The 12,207-nt window shown below is 43.9% G+C and overlaps 1 long non-coding RNA gene across 1 annotated transcript in view; it reads left to right on the top strand.

Moving 5' to 3' along the window:
• LOC132011526 (uncharacterized) overlaps nt 1–12,207 on the top strand; it is a 63,306-nt gene that overhangs the window by 28,723 nt on the left and 22,376 nt on the right. The window lies entirely within an intron of this gene.

Raw genomic sequence — 12,207 nt, 5'->3', positions numbered from 1 at the left:
CTACTCAAATTGTAGGCTCTTTGTTTCCCAGGAGGACAACTTAAAGGTAGATGTACCCTTTCATAGTTGAACGTCTAGCTCTTGACTCCTGATGCTTTGATTTACTTCCATGACTCCCTGTATATTGCTGATTCCTAGTCTGCTCAGGATTTGAGGGGCACAGAACACTTTGGTTTGGGTTTGATTTTCTGGACTCCTAACCTGTCTCTCATAGTCAGGAAATGGTTACTCCCAGATCTGTGGCCTTGATTCTGGACTTCTTGACTCCTTAGTGTCCTGCTCTGCTGTTTACAAACCTCTTAACCCTTGCTTGTCATACATCCTGTCTCTTGGTTTGTTTCTTACTCTTTCTTGTTACCACCTACATTTTGACTTACTAGTATCTCTTAGGCCAAATTATTTCCCGAGACTCATCTGCTGATTGGTATACTGGGCTTTGCCTTCCAATGACAGACTTCTCTCTCACCCTTTTCTTCATTTGGAGGTTAAGCTGAGGTATAGTGTATTTAGCCTTGGATTCAGAACCAGAAGCCCCAAGTTCAAAACCTGATCTATGTGACTTTAGGCAAGGCTTTTTAATCTTTCTGGGCCCCAATTTTCTCATCTATAAAATGGAAGAATATTCTCTACTTCATAGCATTGCCTTAAAGATTAAATGGGAGGGGGTGTCTGGGTGGCTTAGTGGGTTAAAGCCTCTGCCTTTGGCTCAGGTTATGATCTCAGGGTCCTGGAATCGAGCATCCGCATTGGGCTCTCTGCTCAGCAGGGAGCCTGCTTCTTCCTATCTCTCTGCCTGCCTCTCTGCCTACTTGTGATCTCTGTCTGTCAAATAAATAAATAAAATCTTCAAAAAAGAAAAAGATTAAATGGGAGAATGTAGATAATGCAAGATAATAATGGGTAATAATTCCTTTTTTTATGGGTAATAATTCTAAAATGCTAATATGTGTGTGTGTGCGTGCACACACATGTGTGTATTTAAAGTAAGTTTATTCTTTCTTCCTTCTAAGCACCTTTCCTTTAAGCAGCTAGGCCATTCTGTGCTCATTAACTCAGGAAAGGAAATGTCAGAGCAGAAAAAACAAATAGGAATCTTTCTGGCTTTGATTTTCAAAAGCCTAGAGCCCTTAGTGGAACATTGAGACCCCAGGACTGGTCAAAACGAGTGAGAGCAAGGGGTTTGAAGAGAGAGGGAGATTCTCCTTCAGACTGGCAATGGATTCCACTGTTCTGGGCAGAGGAGGGAGGTGAGTAGAAGGAGGAGAGACAGAGGGGGTGTAATGAAGCACAGATACATGGGACCCAGAGTGAGAGGGGTCTGTGCCCTCCCTTCTAGATAAAGCCCTGGGGAGCAGAAAGGACATAGTTGGCAGATTCTGGGTCCCCAGGGTGGCCCACCAATGGTGCTAGACTGGAAGGGGTCATGCAGCCTGGGGGTGAAGGAAATGTCAGTGTAGGTCGCTGAGCATTGAAGCCTACAGGCCTGACAGGGATGATGGCAATTTCACTTGACAACTGCATGGATAGTCCATAGCAAGGACGGGAGTGCACTTCTCTCCCACCCCGCCCCCTCCTTCAACTGCGATTCTCCAGGAGCTCCTAGAACCTAGAGGCACTCCCTGAAAATGGGAGGAAGGCTTCAGAGGAACTGAGGTTATATTTTGCCACTCTGGTTGAATAGGATCTAAAAATGAATTTGAGGGCACCTGGGTGGCTCTGTTGGTTAAGTGACTGCCTTCATCTCAGGTCACGATCCCGGAGTCCCAAGATCGACTCCGCTTCAGGCTCCCAGCTCCATGGGGAGTCTGCTTCTCGCTCTGACCTTCTCCCCTCTCATGCTTTCTCTCACTCTCTCTCTCTCAAATAAAGAAAGAAAACCTTTACTAAATAAATAAATAAAAATGAAAGTTGAGTTATAAAAATAGTTTGTGTCTATATGGTGGATTAAGACCCGTAACCACTATCGCAGAAAGCGTTTGGCCTTCATCTGTAGGTAGGCACCAGGATGTTTACTGAGTCTGAATTCAGATGTTATGGAGCCTCTGAATATATATAATGTCCTACTTGATGTTTGAGAGTAGCATCAGCTCTGCTGGGCTTTTGTGAGAAATGCACATTCTCAGGCCCTCCCCCCAGAACTCCTGAATCTGAAACTCTTTCAAGTGATTCTAATGCATGCTAGAGTTTTGTTTTTTAAAGATTTTATTTATTTATTTGACAGACAGAGATCACAAGTAGGCAGAGAGGCAGGCAGAGAAAGAGGAAGGGAAGCAGGCTCCCTGCTGAGCAGAGAGCCCGACACAGGGCTCCGTCCCAGGACTCTGGGATCACGACCTGAGCCAAAGGCAGAGGCTTAACCCACTGAGCCACCCAGGTGCCCCCACATGCTAGAGTTTAAGAACCACTGCTCTGCATCCTATCTATTTTTTGTACATACACCCTCAGTTTCTCAGACTTACTCCAGTAGTCAAGTTACCATGTGATACTTGCCTAGCATCAGCTTTGGGCTAGCCAGATACATATAAATATATTTAATAATTGGATTTACAGAAAACTTCTTTTACTAAAAAATGTAGGCAGACTATAGTAAATAATATTTTGGGGGTGCCTGGATGGCTCAGTCACTTAAGCTTCCATCTTCGGCTCAGGTTGTGATCCCAGAGTCCTGGGATTGAGCCCCATGTCAGTCTCCCTGCTCAGTGGAGAACCTGCTTCTTCCTCTCCCTCTGCTGCTCCCCCTGCTTGTGCTCTCTCACCTTCTTTCTCTCTCTCTCTCAAGTAAATAAAATCTTAAAAATAAATAAATAATAATATTGTGAAGTATCGAGGGCAAAGGATGGTGAATCTAAAATTTAATTCCAGCTTAATTGTCATCCTGAAAAGTGAGGTTTCCAAAACTATTTTCAGTCATATTGAGATGATTTAACACACATCACTCCTAAACTGATAGTCTCACATTACTAGTAATTATATATGAACTGATGATAAAAATTAATAATGATACACAAATTTTCCAGGGCTAACCAAGGACTTTGATCTGCATATTTATTTTAAGTGTCTGGAGAGGAGAGCTTCGTATTTCCCCTGGAGTTTTCCTCATGACCATCTCACTTTGATCTCATTTCACTGAGGACCCAGCTCCTGAGAGGAAAACAGGGGAGATTGGAAAGAGAACTTTCAGTCAATGGGGAGAGGGGATCATAGGCAAACAGGATCTTAAACCTTTACTACCTCCCCAAGGACCCAGTGTACTTCACAGGGATGGTTTTGTGGCCAGGCAAGGTCCTAGGGAAATTTATGGCAGAAACATTTTCCCGTATCTGGGTCAGGAAATGATAGCACACAGATGGAATTTACAATGGGAGTATGAATGGAGTGGCCCCACCCAGGCAGCCAAGCAAAGGCCCCTTTCACAGGCTCTATTCACATATAATGAGTGCTCCCCAGGCTCTCCTGGCTGGCTGCTTTTTCTTTTTTCCTCGATTGCTTTCACTTTTTCACAGAGGACTGCCCCGCTTGCGGTCCACTTGGGACCGGGGTGAGCCTTGATTTGGCAGGAGAAAGGAAGAAGTACACGGTGGCCTACAAAACTGAATTACTCTGCCTCCCTGGCCCCTTTCCTTGAATAATAGGCCTTTGTGCTTTGAAATGTAGGGAAGTCCCAGTTTCTCAGGCTTTTTTTTAAAAAAGGAAACCTTCCTAAAACCTCCTTTCCCACTTTAAGATGCTTAGCAGGGAGTAGTTAAGGGACAAAACAGTTATTAAATCAAATGTTTCTTTAATAATTTTAGAAATTGTTAGGAGAGCTGATTTCCAAACAAATATATTTCATGCAATCCTGCAGATGGACAAAAATATTGGCTCAATTTGAAAGTCCAACTTTAAGAAAAATCACGAGACAAATCTCTACACTAAAAAAAAAAAAAACCCAAAACCCACAACACCCCAAAAACCTGTTTTTGGTTCTAGCCAGTTACCCACTTTTATGAAATATTTGACAAAGCAAAATTTTATTACCAGAGAGGAATTCAGACAGCCTTTGGAGTCTGTTGAAATGGGGTTTGAATATATAGGATGTTTTAATTTTTTATTTTACTTGCCCCTCCTGCCCCTGCAACCTAGGCATGACTTAAATCATCCTATCTTGTAACCAAACCAACGTGAGTTCACTTCTTGGTAAGTCACAGATGTACCAGGTAGAATTGTCACACAGGGTAAACTTTATTTGCAGCAAATAAGGAGACCATGGGCCATAACTTCAAAAGCCATGGCTTTTGGGTGAATGGGTTCCTTTTGTTTAGTTTAGGATGAATATTTAGATAGAGAAGCCTTGTCATCTTGGGTAGTGGCAGGCATAAGGTGACACATGAGCCTTAAGGGAATATGCCTGTACAGACATTATATGTATATAAATGAGGCTTGTGGTCCTTCTTGCGTGTAAAGTTTATTATTATAATGAGGTAAAGGTAGTTGTTGGTCATTCTAGAAGTCATTCAGTGGTCATCTGTGCAGACATGAGCAGAGAGGGATTTATTCTGGGTGGTCTGGGCCAGTTTGAGCTCTTGTCAGGGCTGTCGCTGTCACTTGAAGGAGGATTTGGTTTCCATTTGCCTGAGTTAAGAGATAAGCTGGAAAGAAGAACTAAAGGAAAAATGTGGGATAAAGGTCAATGAATGCTAGTAGGTGGGTAGTAAGGGTTAGGTGTTGGGGTCTAGCTGATAACAATCTGTTTTCCTTTCACTAATCTTATCCCACATTTTCCTTTCAAAGGTGTGTGTTAATAGCATTACATTTTTTTTTAAATCCTGAAAACAAATTATATTGAAAAATCATTACCGTCATTTAGGGCCCCATATGTTTCAATGGTTTAAGTATATTTGAACATCTTTTTTTATTTTTAATATTTTATTTATTTATTTGACAGACAGATCACAAGTAGGCAGAGAAGTAGGCAGAGAGAGAGAGGAGGAAGCAGGCTCCCGGCCAGGCAGAGAGCCCGATGTGGGGCTCGATCCCAGAACCCTGGGACCACGACCCGAGCGGAAGGCAGAGGCCTTAACCCACTGAGCCACCCAGGCACCCCTATCTGAACATCTTTGATTTTCATTTTACTGTAAAATATATGATTTCACCATTTATTTTTTGAATTTTCAGAATGTGGCAGAAGATATAAAACATTCTTCAATCAAGGGCTATTATTTGTCCCTTTGTCTGGGTTTCTGGAGGCCAGGTTCTAGAGCTAAACTTGGAGCAAAATGTTATTGTCTGCCCCTCTGATAGCCATTTCCCTTCTCTTCCCAGCCCAGGATTGCGTTTTCTCCTCTCAACCGTGTGTTCTGCGTGAGGCACCAGTCCCAGCTCTAGTCCTGGGACTCAGGATCTCCACTTGGTCCATCAAATCATCAAATCCTTTGTCCCATCCGCAGCATAGGGAAAGGGAAAACCGCAGAGATTTCTTTAAGGATGGGCCACATGACCCAGCTGTAGCCAATGAACTACATCTGAGGCTTTCCTGGGATTGGCTGGAGAGAGGCAGGAGCCCTCCTTCCATTGGTTATTATTATTATTTTTTAAAGATTTTATTTATTAGTCAGAGAGAAAGAGGGAGTGAGAGCACAAGCAGGGGGAGAGGGAGAGAGGCAGAGGGAGAAACAGGCCCCCTGCTGAGAAGCAGCCTAATGCAGATCTTGATCCCAGGATGGTGGGATCATGACCAGAGGTGGAAGCAGATGTTTAACCACCCAGGCTCTCCTTCCATTGATTCTTAAATCTGGGAAAAGGTGAAGCTGGAGGTGTGGCAGCCAGTTTGATACCCTGAGATGAAAGCTTGAAGCTATGGCAGAGGCTGGAGACCTTTGAGGAGCCCAGGGATGAATGAAACCAACCCCACTGAAGAAAGAGCTGGGAAAATTCAGCTGAAAAATTCAGTCCCCATGACATCATTTGAGTCTTACGCCTGAGGCCAGCCCTATCATTAGAGTGTTTAGTTGTTCAAACCAACAAACCTCCTTAGTTGCTTAAGCTGGTTGAGATTGTATTTTCTGTTGATAAAAAGTCATGCCAGTGCAGGTCTGGAGTCCAAAGGTATTGGGAATTTGCCAAGATACAGCTCTAGGTGCTGAGAATGAGGCTGGAGTACGGTCATCAGAGCTGGGCTCCAATGCCTGACTCCCTCCCCTCCCTAGCGCCTGCGTGGAGGAGGCGTGACTCAGTGCTGGTTTCTGTTGGAGAGATGCTAGAGTGGTTTATGCCCTTGTTATCTCAGCTCAGGTCTGGTCTGGAAACTAGCAGCAGGACTGGACTTGGAGATGGGGACCATAACCCTTCAGCTGTGGAGAGTGAAGGGGCAGGTTGGACACATATTGTCAAGGACTATGGTAAGACAGAAACTTCATGCTGTGTTACATATCTTCATTGCATGGACCCTTTATTCTCTCCAGGGAATGTGTCTTTAATTTGGGTCTCTGCCCTAAACATCATCCCCACCCTCCTGTGGTCTGCTGAACTTCCACAACTGGGTTAGACATCTCTCCTCAGTGTTCTCCTAGGCTCTTTAACGCAAGGAGCATCACATTTTCATCCTGTATTTTTACTCACTCATCCAGCAACTATTTATTGAGTGCCTGCTGTGTGCCAAGAGCTATTCCAGGCACTGGAGGTATACCAGTGACCAAGACAGACAGAAATCCCTGCCTGCAAGGAGTTACATTCTAAGGGGTGGAAAGAGGCAATAAATAAGTAAATTATAAGCTATATTCAAAGTAGATGTGTGCCAAGGGGAAAAAAGCAGGAAAAGAGGATGAGGCCTGACAGGGAAAGTGGTGACAATTTTTCATGGACTAGTGAGGGAAGACTTCATGGGAAGGTGGCATTTAAGCAGACTTGAAGTAGATGAGTGAACAAGCCTTGTAGATATCTGCGGGAGAAGCTTTCCAGGTGAATGGAAAGGCAAGTGCAGAGGCCCCGAGGTGTGCGGGCTTGGTGTGGCCGAGGAACAGCAGGGAAGCCATCGTGGGCAGAGTGGAGTGAGCACAAGGGAGTGGAGTAAGCAATTGAGGTCAGCATGGGGTTGACAGGGAAATAAGGATCAGAGGTATTTCAGTTATTTACTGCTGTATAAGGAACCACTTTAAAACTTAGTGGTTTAGTGTAACACTTTATTATTTCTCATGATCCTGTGGTTTGACTAGGAAGTTATCCTCATGACTTGAGAAGTTGTGAAAATATGAGAAGAGGGTCTCGTCAGGGGTCCCTCTTGTGGCTGCTCAGGCAGGACACTAGGCTGGCTGGCCCTCTCTCCTGATGTGGTTTCTCATTATTCATGTGTCTTGCCCAACTTTCTTATGTGGCAGAGGGGTCCCAAAAGGGAGCATTCCAGGGGGACAAGCTCCAGTGTGGAAGTGCTTTTCTAGCCTTCTATCACATTTGCTCATGTATCAGTGGCCAGAGTGCCCATATGGCCAAGCCCAGAGTCAATTTAGAAAAGGACCACATGAATACCAGGACATGAGATTCACTGGGGCCACCCATGAAGGTTTAGGGATCCTTTTTTCTAAATCTATTGAAAGAGTGGGGCAAGGGTGTACATGATTGATGGGCTTTGGGGTTGGGCTGGAATAGCGGAGAGAGGCCAGGTCAAGAATGTTGACCACATTCCTGTGATCTAGTTGACTAGCTTTGTCCTTTGGTAGAGCCAAGGGGTCACTTGAGAAAACTGCATAGTTCCCCACTATTTCTATCAGCCTCCACTTCCTTTGATATGAACACTTGGCATCTTCTCAGTTGCATTTAAGGTACTTTGCAAATACGTTTTCATGACAAGCCCCCAAACTCAGTCTCTAACCAGACTGCTGCCCTTAAGCTGCGCCTAGGTATGAATTTTGGTTTTACCACTGACCCTGTACATGAAAAGAAATGGGATCTGGCGAATCCATCAGGTGAACCAGTGCCATTGACCTTAATTTGAAAGAAATAGAGATGAAACTACAAGGCACTGGTAGCCTGCCAACGTGATCGTTCATTGATTCATACAACAAATATTTGCTGAGCACCTGTTATGAGGTAGGGATAATGCCATCACCATCATTTAAAAGGACTACAGAGGGGACTCATAGAGGGGACCCTGAAATCTGTGCATTGAGTCTCACTTAATAATAACTCTCATTGATAATTGCTTCCTTTGTGAGATATTCATAAAGAAAGCTTTTAGAGAGTCTTCCCTGAACTGTAGATTCCCTTCATGTCCTTGTCATCCATAGCCTTTGGAATCGTTTCAGTGCTATTTTGATTATTTTGTTTTTCAAAGTAAAAATTCATCTATATACATTTTGTTGATTTTATTAATGATACATAATTGTTGAAAAATACCCAAACACGCTGACAGTGAAAAACAGAGTGTACAGTTGTTTTTTTTAATTCTACCATCCAGACGGCCGTAGTTACTATTAACATTTTAGTGTGCAGCCTCCAGACACCCCTCAGTGAATATCCACATGTGATGCAATAAATGGGATCATGTTCTAACCTGAGTTTAAAAAAATCCCATTTTGTGGACGTGCAACTTTATCCAGTCCCAGACTGAGGGATATTTAAGTTGTTTCCAATTTTGCAACTAGGATTAAGTAATTTTTTGATTCTCTGACTTCAAATCAGACCCTGAGGTTTTCCTCTTTTCTGTGTTTGGAACATCCTTTTACTTTGCTGAAGATACTATCTTTGTAGGCTTTTTTTTTTTTTTAATCTTGGCAGTTTTGATTATTGATAAATATTTTGTTTCCTCAAATAGGAACTTCTAAATGGTTTTCAGGTAATATATAATAACTTTTAAAAGCCTCTTTCTCCAGCACCTGTCTGGTTCAGTCACTAGAGCATGCAACTTTAGGTCTCAGGGTTGTGAGCTCAAGCCCCATGCAAGCCTAATAAATAAATAAATAAAGGGTTCTCTCCATCTTTCCCTTAAATACAGCCTATATTGCCTGAAGAAAACACCTCCTGAATAACTGTGGTGGGTTCCTCGGCTGGCCATCTCCCTCCACAGTGTTAAATTAAATTGTGTGTAACCATGGTTACCAGGGTGGCTACCCTTACCAACTTAAAGTGATGTCATACACCCAGCCTTTCTAGCCCCTGTGACCCCTGGCTTGCCTGTGTGTGCAGAGGTTAAACTCCCTCCAGAAGTTTGGTGTCCTGGCTGTGGGGTGTGAGAATGTATGTGGGGGGAAGTGAGGTGGGCAGTGATGGAACATTTTTTGGCCCTCTTCACCCCTGAGAATTAATTCTGAGCAGTGCGCTGCCATTGTAACACTTGTCACATTGCATACTAATCCTTTGTTATGTGACTGTCTCCCCATCTGTGGCTGTGAGCTCCTCAAAGAGAGGGAACTTTCTTATCGGTCTGTGTCACCCAAGTACCCGGTGCAGTACCTGGATATTTGCTGAATGGATGAGTAAGTTCACGAGTGACTGTCTGAGTTAGTGAGTGAAAAAATGCAAGACAAATCCTGATATTACAGCCAGATGTTGCTTGGGTGCTCAGTGTGGGGACAGAAGAGGATCGTGGCGAAGGCCAAGGCACAGAGGAGCGCAGCCTTAAGTCTGGGGTCTTTGGAGCGAGAAAACCAGGGCTCAAGTCAGGCCCAGGCTACCTACCTGTTGTGTGACCTAGAGCAAATCACTCAACTTGCGTGCACTTAACTCTCCTTATACATAAAAAGGGGATTAATTTAGGTAACTGACAGATACAATAAATTTCTTTTAAGTGCAATGTGCTAGACACTCTTCTAGGTGTTGGGGAATCAGCAGGGAGCACAGTCTTTTGTGGCAGCCATGGGTCACCCTCTGCAGAGCAACTTTAAGAGAGAGCCCCCCGAAAGGGTGTATTTAGCTTCAGTCCCCCTACCCTGCTCCACTGTGTTCTTGCTGCAGCTGTGGTGAGGGTCCTAGGGCACTGCAGCCTGGGCTTTTCTCAGCCAATCCTACCTTCCCCCTGTCCCTGTGACAAGGTTGGAGGCTTTTCTGCATACTCCTGCTCCTTCCCCTTTTATCCTTCTCAGACATTTCTCCCAAGAATTCTCCTGCATGTCTAATTCTGTCTTGGCGTCTGCTACCTGGAAGGCCCAAACCAGCAGCTTTGTTCTAAAGAACCTTCCCGAATAGAGGTCAAATAAAATACACCACTGAAGGTGATTGTCAGGATTATAAGAGATGATGTTTGAGAAGGGCTTAGCAATGGGCCAGCCCCCAGCAAGAGCTCAGAGATGTGCACTGTTGCTGCTGTTATTGTTATCCTCACTGATTTTGTTCCGCAGGTGAGCAGGGAGAAAATGGTATCTTTCAGGTGTCAGTTTCATGAGTTGGTTTAACCCAGTGGGCTGTACCTGACTCCAGGTATCCTTCAGAGTTTCTTCAGGAACAAGGGGCTACAAATAGGAAACGGCAAATCCCAGGAAGATACTTTGTGGCCTTCAGGGACCGATCATGGAGCTTCCAGAAGAATCTTCTGGTTCTAGGTAGGTCCGAGTGTAGATGGGGGGGAAGCGCCTGAGCTCTGTCCCTCGCTGACAATAACACTAGTCACTCACTGAAGCTTGGAGGTACAAGAGTATGGAGCCAGATGGCCCAAGTTCAAATACCAGCCCTGCCATGTACTTCCTACCTCCCAGGCTTGTTTTGTAATTTAGGTAATAAAGATCGAATGCTCAACATAAAGTATATGAAAATGGTTAGTCTCCTTACTTGCCCCAACAACATTTCATTCTACTTTGTTTGGAATAGTTAACATGTGTGTAACTTCTCTGGGTTGGCAAATTATGGCGTGCCTGAGCTAGGGATTCACTGACCTGATCTCTGGATTACTAGGAAGAAGAAGAAGGTCTCATGACAGAAAGGAGGGAGGGTGTTTGAGCACAGAAGAGTAAGGGTTTTACTGGACCGATATTTACTGAGGAGCCACCATGTACCAACCCCTGGGTACTGTGTTCATGAAGGTGATTAGGACACAGGCACCATTTCTGAGGAGTTCAGATACTAATTTGGAAGCTGGGGGTGGACAAACAGGTATGTAAATATTGCACTGGGTCCCATGACAAGGCAGACACACAGGGTTTGGGAGCATGTGATTATGGGTATAATTGTTTTTGACATTTCTTCCCTCCCAGAGTGGGTGAAACTTCCATGGCTCCTAGATTTTTTTCCCATAGCATACATGTATACTATGGGTACTCACTCTTAATTAATATGCATAATATTAATAATATTATTATAATGTAAAAAACACTCAAAAAGTACTAGTTAAATCAATGGGCATAAAATTTCAGTTATACAAGGTGGGCAAGCTCTAGAGGTCTGCCCTACAACATAATGCTAATAGTTAACAATACTGTACTGTATTACACACTTAAACATTTGTTAAGAGAGTAGATCTTATTTTAAGTGTTGTTCCGTTAAAAACAAAATAAACCCAAACCAAAATCAAGAAAAAAAAAAGTGAAAGAAAAAAAATAGGAAAAAATAGAGGCAATGTTACAACTTATCAGAGTGCCTAGGACAAATATTATATGATTTCTTAAAGTTTATCATTCATTTACTGTTCACTTCATTTCAAAATAAAGTGGTGAGGAAATGTACGAGGGAGAAAGTGACAGCTATTATAAATATTGCCATCTTTGCTAATGTTTTGCCGGTCAGAATTCTCAGGTTCAGAAAATTTTGTGTGTGTGTGTTTTTAATATTTTATTTATTTATTTGACAGAGAAAGAGAGAGATCACAAGTAGGCAGAGAGAGAGGGGGGAAGCAGGCTCCCTGCTGAGCCACATGCAGGGCTCGATCCCAGGACCCTGAGATCATGACCTGAGCCGAAGGCAGAGGCTTAACCCACTGAGCCACCCAGGCGCCCCTCAGGCTCAGGAAGTTAAAGCACCTTGCCAGGGACCGACCTGTACACAGCTGAGTATGGACCGCTCAGTCACAAGGTACCCAGTGTCTGAGTTCAGGCGTCCTGCTCTGGGACATTATCAGAATTTATCACTAGGTGGCGCTCTTCCCATGGGATAGGAACCGACCAAGGCCTGGCAGTCAACTAGTCTTTTCTCACTGGAGCCTAGCCTTCTAGAGCCAGCAGTGATTTTGAACATGTCTAAGCTAAGAGATAGAGGAATAAAGCTCGAAAGTATGTCCTGAGACATACTCAGAGTCACCTATGGTCACCA

The sequence above is a fragment of the Mustela nigripes genome, chromosome 2 (genome assembly GCF_022355385.1).
Source record: "Mustela nigripes isolate SB6536 chromosome 2, MUSNIG.SB6536, whole genome shotgun sequence".
Lineage (NCBI taxonomy): Eukaryota > Metazoa > Chordata > Mammalia > Carnivora > Mustelidae > Mustela > Mustela nigripes.
This window is presented reverse-complemented; position numbering and strand designations above follow the sequence as displayed.